Source organism: Camelus bactrianus, chromosome 11, assembly GCF_048773025.1.
Source record: "Camelus bactrianus isolate YW-2024 breed Bactrian camel chromosome 11, ASM4877302v1, whole genome shotgun sequence".
Taxonomy (NCBI): domain Eukaryota; kingdom Metazoa; phylum Chordata; class Mammalia; order Artiodactyla; family Camelidae; genus Camelus; species Camelus bactrianus.
In genome coordinates, this window is record NC_133549.1 from 25891091 (window position 1) to 25901536 (window position 10446).

Below are 10446 nucleotides of genomic sequence, written 5' to 3' on the forward strand. Positions count from 1 at the left end.
AAGCGTGAGGCTGAGGAACGGAGACAGTGTGGGGACAGGAGCTAATTAAGCTGTAAGCCATCCCCAGAGCCCCAGTTCATTGGTGATTATGCTCTCTGATCCCAGAAGTGCCTCAGGCGCTCTGGGAGAGCGAGGAGGAAAACGGGGAGCAGATGATTGAGAAGCTGATCAGGGCTCTTAGAATGGATTTTCATGAAACTGACATTTACACCATTCTTGGAGAATCCAGCTCCCTGGAAAGAACCATAAACCGTGCCTAATTCTGCCACGTGATCTGAGGGGCTCCAAATGGCCGGCCCCAGAGGGTGCTGACTCGTTTTATGTAGGTCAGAGGACCCCTGTGTGGTGTAATTTTGGAAGGTTCCCCCCTTGCTCCTGCCCAGAGAAGTGCCCCAGCTAAGCTCCATGATGCTGATAGCTGAGTAACGCTGCCATTCTAGTGCCTTGACGTCGCAAACATCCAAACGCCGTGTTGGCTTTCACAGACACTACACCTCGGTGGGAAGGAGGGTGACCCAGTCTCCGTGACAGGACTAACTGCTGTTTCTCCAAACTGTCTTTTAAAAAAAAAAAAAAGTCAGCAAATCAAAACAGAACCTAATTTTTAGACCTAATTTGCCTGTGGGTAAACTGAGGACCAGAAAGAGTTCATGACTTAATTCCAGGTCACACTGGCCGAATGTGGCAGAGCAGGACATGCGTCCAAGTCCTCTGGCCTCAAATCCAGGAGACTCTGCAGTTCCTAAGAAGTGGAGCATAGGAAAAAGCTAGAAAGCTAAGGAGTGGTCAAGTGTTGTGCTGTGGGGCTAGTCCCGGGGCAAGGTGCCCTGCAGAAAGGGTTGGAGCCTGAACTTGGTCCCCATTATCACCTTTGGTCATTTTTTGATTTGTTGACTGTTAGAAAAATCCAGGTTGAGGGTACAGCCATGCTCCAGAGGATAAACTGCCAGCAGAAGCTCTCAGGCCGATGCACTTACATCTGTTAAGCTCATCCCATGTAGGAATGGCCCTGCTGACAACTGCCTCTGGTCTGAGCTGAGCACAGGCTCCCCCAGAAAGCCCCACTCCCCAGACAGTCCCGCACAACCAGAGAACAGCAGCTCATCTTCGCTCGCCTTTGAAGAAAACCAGATAATACTGGGTTCAACCTAATTTAGGCCGTGGCTATTTCTTTTAAAAACAAAGAAGGAGACAGACGAAATTCCTGCCCGAATCCATTCGCCCTGTCCTTGTGGCCAAGCCCCAGGAATTCTGCCCTGGCTGAGAAGACTCAGGCCTCAGCACTTTTCTGAGTAGTGGGGACTTGGGCCAGAGTCTCCGCCCACGATTCTGGTTCCCAGAGTGGCAGCAAGGCATGTCAGAGGGAGCCGGCCCTCCAGAACCTTCCAAATCTGTGGAATGAAGCTAGGCGATCTTGAGACTTTTTTCTATTTTTATGACAAATCATAAAATACAAACAACTCTTCTTTCCTAGAATTTGAATACAGATTAAGAGTTAAGGAACTTAGCCCAGTGCCTGGCAGGGAGTAAGTACCCTCAAAGTGGTCATTATAAAAATAATACATTTCTAGTTATAAAGGTAGCCGTCTTATTGGAAACAAATTTAGAAAACTGAGAAGTACAAGGAGTAAAATTAAATTAATTTATAATCCAAACTCTCAGACATGGTGCTTATGGATATATATATATAAAACTAGAGTTTTTTTTCTACCCATAAACACAGCATATCTATATCATAAACTGGATATGTCTATATCATACATCATAAATGGACTATATTTATTCACTCAAACCATTTATTTACACATGGCTATATGTACTGCTTGACTCTATTTTCACTTTACATTCATGAACTTCTTTTCATATTAACAAATATCCATCTAATTCATTCTTTTTCACAACTGCATAGTATTCCATTATGGTATAAATGACTGTTTTGTGAGCATCCTTGTACATACATATTCACTCACTTTCCTGATGATTTTCTCTTGATAATTCTCAAAAGTCAAAGTCTCAGAGTTAAAGATTTTTAGGAACATATGGTCCAGCTCATCTCTAGAATGAGCAGACTAGTTTTCACCCTGAGACACTAACAATACATTGACATGAGTCAGTCCTTAAAATTCATGGATTCCACATTTGCAAATTCACAAAAAGCATTCCCAAAAGTGTCCTAGAACTCTACGGAAAATAGGATTCCAATTTTGAATCTTCTAACTTCTAATGCCCCTGGTACATAATAAGCACTCATTAAATACAGTGTGTGCTGAATGAGGGGGAAAAAAGTCAGAGGTGGTTATACGAAGTGGACCCCGGTTTAGCAGAGTGAACTCTTCTGCTTCCTCTTTTTTTGAACCAGTATGTTTCCCCCGCTACATTTAGCTGGCTTCTTACTGCCATTTCTCTGAAGCTCAAGCACCCAACTCACACGTCCCCCAACAGAAGCAAACGCTAGAGGACACCCTTGATCCTGAACCACTCATTTAATTTGAAGGCCGTCAGTAGCACGGAGCACAGTGGGGCCACAAAGATCGGCACATTTCCCAGACGGAAAGTAGGAAACGAGGATGTTACCCAGTGTATAAAACCATTTATGTGGAGGAGGAAAAATATTTGCAGAAGAATCATATTTTGTGACACGTGAAGATTATACAGAGCTTGAATTTCAGTGTCCACAAATAATTTCGTTGGAACCCAGCCACGCCCATCGGCTCCTGATCGCGGCTGGCTGGCTCCGTGACCATGTGGTCGAGTGGAGTAGTTGCAACAGAGACCAGACAGCCCACAAAGCCTAAAATATTTACTCTCTGGCACTTTGCAGGAAAGTTTGCCAACTTCTGGCCTGGAGGTAGGAAAGGAGATTTAGTCACGATGTACTTTGAAGCATATGTGTGTGTGCTCGCACGCTGGGAGTGTGCAATCACCCCACTGTTGAAAGTAGTGGTTCTCAAACTCCATGGCCTCAAGAACCCTCTTTCACCTTGAAATTCACTGAAGGCCCAAAAGAGCTTTTGCTTAATCTGAGTTGGATCTATTGATATTTGCCATCTTTGACATTTCAACTATGAAGCATTTAAAATAGTTATTTATTAAGTCATCTAAAGTAACATAAGACTCCCATTACATATGAACATATACACCACATTTTTCGGAAAAATGACTCTATTTTCCAAAACACAAAAATTTCAGCCGAGGGGAGAGTGGCATTCTTTTCCATTTTTACGAATCTCTTTAAGAGCTGGGTTAACAGAAGATGGTAGATTCTCACAACTGCTTCTGTAGTCACTCCACCGCAGCATTACACATCACACAACCTCTGGAAAACTCCCCCATATACCTGTGAGGGAACAAGGGCGAAAAAGACAAATAACATCTTAGAATTATTACGAAAAAAGGTTTGACCTAGAGGATCCTCCAAAGGTTTCTTGGGGGAACCCCAGGGGTCCCTGGGCCACACTTTGAGAACCGTAGGCTTAGAACACAAGGGACATACACATGACAACAGTCGCAGGGGAAAGCCTCTGTGATAAGCTGACTGAGCTGGAGCCAAGATGCCTGTATCGCTTCCCCTTCCTGCAGTGTGACCAGAGCGTCACAGATGGAAAAGGTGAGCACAAAACAGGTCACCCCCTCACTCGTCATGCCAGCCTGGGGGTGGGTGCAGCTGCTCACCTGCAGTGCTGGCGTCCACAGCCCGGGGAGTGGCCAGAGCAGCCCGGGGGGTAGCCGGAGCAGCTCAGAAGTAGCAGTTCCTCCTCCCCCGGGTCCCAGCCTTTCCACCAACCTTGTGTCTTCTTTCCCATTTCCTCTCCTTCCCTCCGCCCTCACCTGTGAGCTGGGGGAGGAGAAGCTGGGTGGCATGCCACCCTGTGCCCTGCATGTGGTAGGGAAGGACCAGAGCGGTTCTCAGTGGCATTTCACAGGGGCACGTCTGTCTGAAATCCTTCCTGTCCCTCGAGGAGCATCTCCCCTGGAGACTGAGCCTCTGATCGCGCCCCTGGGGCCTCCGGCCACCAGGCTGCGCCGGCGCCTGTGGCATCACTTGGGTACAGCTATGTTATCTCCCAGGGAACATAAGAGTCCATCTATTCCCACACCTGCTTTTGCTCTTTTTATTTTTAAATTGTTGTTACTAATATGCTAAAACAGAAGGACAGTCTGTATGCTGAACACAACCTGAGGACAAAAGCAAACTGTTCTGAGTGTGAAGGTGAGGTCTTTGATGGGCCTGGAGCATGACTAGCTCCATCCAGTATGGCGGACATCTGATAAGAGTACTTTTATTGTCTGCTCACCAAGTCCCAGGCACTGTTTCAGACATTTGAGATACAGAGCACAAATTGGATGTCCTAGTATCTGCTTTTCTTTTTTTCTTGAATTCTAGAAGTCATGGTTTTAAGCTAGGCACGTGGCTTCCCAGTATACAGACAGCATCTGCAACTTCCCTTGAACCCAGGTGTGGCCAAAGGACTAAGTTCTGGTCAACGAGATGTACAGGATGAGCCCTTTGTCTCCAGTTTGTCTCTTCTTCCTTCCTGCTACCTGCAGTGAGGGTCTGATGGCTGGAGCACCAGTAACCATCTTGGGTCATGGAGTAAAACCACTTGTTGAAGATGATGGAGCAACAAGTTAGAAGGAGCCTGGGTCCCCGCCACTGGGCAATACACCAACCTGGACTGCCAAGCTCCAGTCTTTTGAAGGAAATAACTATTTTTCTTTTAAAGCTGCTGTTTTCTGTCACAAACAGCTAAATATAATCCTAACACATACCATTAAGAGTTATTACTTTTAATCTGAATAGCAACAATATGACATCAACACATGAGGAAAATGAGGCACTTAGAGATTATATAACTAATCCAAAGCCATGTACCTGAAAAGGGATGAAACCATCATTCTAGCCCAGGCAGCCTAATATTTCAATAAATGACTAGCCTCCTTCCTTTTGGGGGCTGATTTTCTGGCTTCCTTCATATACTGTTCATAAAAATCTGTGACTATTTGATATTGGCTTCAGGAGTAGAAGTGGGTGGCTAACTACAGAATGGGGCAAAAATACCCATATTTATCATATTCTCAGTTCCTGTGAACTTATAGGTACACACACACACACACACGTGTGTGTGTGTGTGTACGTAGTGATGGTTACATATCCATCTCAGGGTAAAATGTCAGGCATCCACCCAACTCATCAGACTTTTAGACTCTCTACACACTAATCATGATTCTGAACCCACAAATATATCCCATAATAAACAGTCATGTCAAATATCAAATATTTATTGTGCTTCTTTTGTGTCCAAAGGAAACATCCTTTACTGGCCATTGGTCCCGTTTTTCTTTTCCTAAATCAAAAATTAGGTGGCACGTCTTCCCACCAACAGAGGAGATTCTCACACCTGGGTCCCCCAGGTGGAGTCCTCCTTAGACAAAACCACTCAGCTAGCCTCTTGTGAGAACATGGCCAGCTCACGAGCCTGTTGTTTTGCTGTAGACCATTGTGTTAGTCAGGTTAGGCTAGGCTCTACTACAATAACTAATTAACTCTGAAACTTCAGTGCCTTAACATAACAAAGGTTTATTCCATGCCCAGTGTGGGTTGGCCGGGGGCTGAGGCATATTTAATGAGTTAGTACCCTACATCGTCACTTAAAGACCCCCATTGTCACTTAATGTAGCTTGTGGCTGTATTCTTTGGAACATACAACCGCCATGGTTACCATGGAAGGGGAAGAGAATATCCCCTTGGATCTCCCAGCCCCACTGTTTTATGCTTTAACCCAGAAGTAACAGGTCACTTCCTCCTCTTATCATCCATTGGCTAGAATGAGTCACATGGGCCACCTATCTGCAAGGGGACTAGGAAACATGGCAGGGACATGGGATATATGGTGAGCAGGAAATGTCTCTGCCGTCCCATTTAAGCATCAATTTGTCTACAATCAGGTAGATTCCGCTACCTATTGAAAAACATTCTGCGTTCTTTCCTTAATCTTCGGTGGGGACAGGTGGGAAATTCTAAGCTCCAATGAATGAGATACGTAAGGACTTCCATGGGCATCTCTGACCTAGTGACGGAACAAATACTACATATTTGATGGCTAAGAAGCAATTAATTAAGTGGTGGCCTGAAGAGAAATAAGCCAATTGTTCTATATGGGTCTGTCTCCAGGCCATGAAGAAACCTGGGGCAGGACCTGTGGTGCCATCCCCCCCTCCACCCACCATGATCCCCTCCAAAAAAAATGCAAGGAAATAGACACACAGATTTACGGTCTTTGGAAAGAGATGAAATCAAGAGTATGTATCAAGAGAAATGTACATTTTAATTTATACTCCTAGTCTTTCAGTCTAAACACATTTGATTTTATTTAAGAGGTATTGAAGAGAAAAAGCCAGTTTCTCTTTTTTATGGTTGGCCAATTCCAATTAGTATCTAAGGACCTCGTTGAAGTAGGGGCTGGCTTATTTTTGCTCTGGAAGGTAAATCAATCACTCAGACATTCACTTTGTCCCTATTACGTGCCTGCTACAATGCTGAACACTTAGATGAAAAGAAAAATGCGTTGAGCTGCATGCCAATGAGACAGGTGTGGTAGTAAAACATGCCACTTTGTAATGTTTAGAAGAACTCGCCTTCAATGTCATCCCTTCAGAAGGTTGCACACTTATTTCTGAGATGTAGCTGAGAAGGGCTGTGGCATCCTCTTTTGGAAATGTCTTCAGGCTCCAGGTAAGGACTCAGATGAAAACATGGTCCTTCTCCTTTTCTGCCATTATTGTTATCCAGCAGAGTTATCTGTCTTTTTACTGGAGTTGGCTTTCAATACTTTTTGTGTATCCTCAGAAATCAAACATATGCTCAACAGAAGAAGAGTCGCAACACGCAGCAAATACCTAGAAAAATGTGCTGTAGCCTCTGAAGGCGAACCCCAAAGTAGATTGTAAACCTCTATGATAAATTAGGGTTTCCAAAAACAATCTCTCTAATGATAGTTCTCATCCCATATGCTTTTCAAGAAACTTGACACCCCCCCCCCAAGAGGTGGAGTCCCATTCCTCTCCCCAACTCACTTGTAGCCAATAGAATGCATGGAAATGAGGCCGTCTGACTTCAGTGCGAGGAGCCCGAAGCCAGGAAGAACTGGGAGTTGTGAAGCTTGCCTGTGCTTGCCTTTGGCCAAGATGGAGAGTAAAGCCCTCTGCTTCACGGTGGACAAACAGAGAAGCGAAATCTCTAACCAACCCTAGAGGACCCCTAATTTGACAGCATGATACTGAAAAGCATAGCGGAGTTAAGCTCTTTGCCTTCTAGGGGGCAGATGTGCAGGCAGTGGTGGGCAAGTTAAGCCACAGCTCTTTGGGGTTTTGAAGACCTGCCTCCCTAACTAGGCTGACAAAGCCTGCCCTGAGGGATCTGAGAGGAAATGCAGAATAAACTTATATACACGGAACTCTGGGAGCACTGGGTCAGCTCTGGGAGGACATGGTCACATTTCCAGGGAGAGAATGTGCTCCCACCCCGACCCCCGCCCCACCTGGGGGAAGACCCGTCCCCACCAGTCACTCCCCGAGTCTGCAGGAGGGGGTCAGACAGAGGAGGTCATGCTGTTTTCAACAGGTTGTTTTCTACCATAAATTAAAATATTTTATCGTGAGGGAAAAGCCAGACACATAAAAAGGAGAAAATACAAATCACACCCATCCCTGCTCTCCCGACTGAAAACTTTTGGTTTTGCTTTTGGTCTTTTAAAATGTACCATATGTACAGCTTTTCCATCCAAAGTCGTCCCCTTCGCATTACGTGGTAGCCATTTCCCAACGGCCTTAAATCTTAAAAAAGAGTGACAATAATTGTAACATAATACTCCATCATTTGGATGATAACCACTCTGATTACTGGATCTAGAGGCTATCTCTCCAAATTTTTGAGCTACTCCAAACATGGAAAACCTCGTGAGTAAGTCTCTGTGTTCTTATCTGACTGCAGAGCATTTGTAGAAACAGGGAACCAAAACAAAGGGCTATGGCCATTTATAAGGCTCTTGATTAACACTATTATTTGAAGAAAAGTTTCTGTCAGTGAGAACGCCGACCAGCAATGTGCCAGAGTGCCTGTCCCATGGCAACTTAATGGGAAAAATGAATTTTCATTATTGGTTCGATTTACATTTTTTAAATCAATAAATTAGAGTTTTCTACGTGCTTGATGAACATTTGGATTTTTGTTACTTACTCGTGTTCTTGGTCCACATTCATATAGTTACGTTAGCACTTTTCTCCTTGTTTGTTTGGCAATCACCTTTCACATAAAACTAAGATTCTTTGTGATGCTGATCGTTTCAAAGTGTTACTGATGTCTAGAAGTTTTGATGTTTCTGTGGTCCAACCCAATAATCTTTTACTTTTTAACCTACGTGTAAGCTTTTATAAAGTTCTCTCAAGATCTGAAATTCCCGTGTCTTCTGTTTTTATGTTATTCTTGCATATAACTGTTAAGTGCATGTGGAATTTATTTGGGTCTGTGGGGGGAGCTAGGGATTATCTTTAATATCTTCCACATGGTTGGTCCTCACATCATTTATGGACTAACCTCCCTTTCCTTGCGGACCTTTACCACGTACTAATTTTTTATCTCTGTTATCTCTGTGAGGGCCTGTGTTTGAGACGTTCTGTTATACCCGTCCATCTGTTGATGGTTTGATTTGACTACTGAAGTTTTATAGTATCTTTGTCTCTCTTCTTTGCTCTCAAATGGTGTAACATTTTTAATATACTTCTTTCTCCAGACTTTCTGGACCGGATCAAGCTACCAACATTTCCGGAGAAGGAGCATTCCAGGCTGCTGCAGGAACACAACTCTTGTTGACTTGAGTGCTCACCACTGTCTTCTCAAGCAAATAGTCTGGTTTACAACTTTCACCCAGGAATCTGCTCTTTTGATGGTTCCCTCCTCATCCTGCCCTTCGCTTTGGAATGCAGAAGCAAACAGAGGCAGGATGAAGACAGAGCTTGGGCCTTGCTGGACCACCTTGGCAGGAGACTAATTCGTGTGGCCACCTTCTACTTGTTAAGCGTGTCATTTATCTATTGTTGCCAGAAAGCAACACCTTGCGTTTAGCTGTGAACCTTGGCAGAGACACCTGCAAATGGAACTAGTAGATGCTCATGAAAGAACACTCAGCAAAGGGCAGGGGCTCTGTTTGTAACTTTATCCCTAAATTACCTTGGGCATGCTGCTGTCACTCTCTGGAACTCGGCCACACCATCTATAAAATTCCGGACCGGACACCCTCCCAGCTCTAAAACAGTGCAACTGGTCTGAGGCAACCCCTTCCAAATCTTGCGATGAAATCCTCCAGGTGCCTTTGTCTTCCTGAAACCAGCATTTGCCAGAACTTTCCAGTAGCTCTAAGACATCTTCAGACATCTTCGTGTTTTTCCTGAGCCTTCTTGCTTTGTGAATGAATGGTCCTTTCAAGATCCCAGGAAGAAAAGCCTCCCCAAAGTGTGAAGCAGATAAAAAGCAGTAGCTGTACAAGAGAAGAAGAAAGCTGTGGGGGTTTTTTTTTCCCCTTCCTCTCATTAGTTTAACTTCTGACCGATTTAAACATTTGTTACACTTTTCCTGGAAACTTTAAAGTTTAATTTGGAATCCCGTCACGGAGAAAAAATTCTGCTGAGTATATAATGCAAAAATATGGTTGCTAATGAGTGGCACTGATTTAACAGGAAATAAGGAAGAAAAATACAAATTTTGGAAGAAAATAAGCAATTTCACAATATTTCCATTTGCTCCACATCCAACCTCATTGCTTCAGGGGGCAGCTTGGAAATTTTTCTCATGAAGGCACAGTAAATATTCCTGTAGACTGTCCATTTTCTGGCCTGGAAGAAACGGGTAGAGATGACAAATTTCCTAGAACAACTTCTGGGAAACTTGTGTTGATGCTACCTCTGATTTTAAACTCTTCATTCTTTCCTCCAGCAAAAACACACCAAATTGTGCAGTAATGCAGAACAGAGCAAATTCCTGCTTCTTTAATTAAAAAAAAATTTTTTTAAGTGTTTGTGGTTGTTTTGTTTGTATGTGAATGTGGGGGTGGGGGTGGGGGGGAGTGTTTTAGATACCTTTCGAGATAGTTTAGGGGAGATATCACAAATCACCTTCCTCCCCATTAGAAATTCTGATTTTACACCATTAATTGGCATTTTCAAAACAACAAGTGCCCAACTTGAAGCCTACAAATAAAATACTAGCCCAGATGCTCCTTTCACACTCGCATGCATTTAACACTTCATAAGCAGTTCATTAAACTGATAACACTTTAAACAGTAACACTGCCTCTTTCAGACTCCCTCAGCCTGTCATTTCCCAAGGCACCAAATGAACCCTTCCTAAGCTGGGAACCACAGGAATTTACACCCTTGACGTGTGTCTCTTAA

At 44.0% G+C, this 10446-nt stretch overlaps 1 long non-coding RNA gene across 3 annotated transcripts in view; it reads left to right on the forward strand.

Moving 5' to 3' along the window:
* The window catches only part of LOC123612780 (uncharacterized), a 430881-nt gene extending 420858 nt beyond the window's left edge, over nucleotides 1-10023 (forward strand). For all 3 annotated transcript variants that reach the window (XR_012510109.1, XR_012510108.1, XR_006720056.2), the window contains one exon: nucleotides 8790-10023. This is a non-coding gene — a long non-coding RNA (uncharacterized LOC123612780). The remainder of the gene's footprint in view (nucleotides 1-8789) is intronic.
* Nucleotides 10024-10446: the final 423 nt, after the last annotated feature.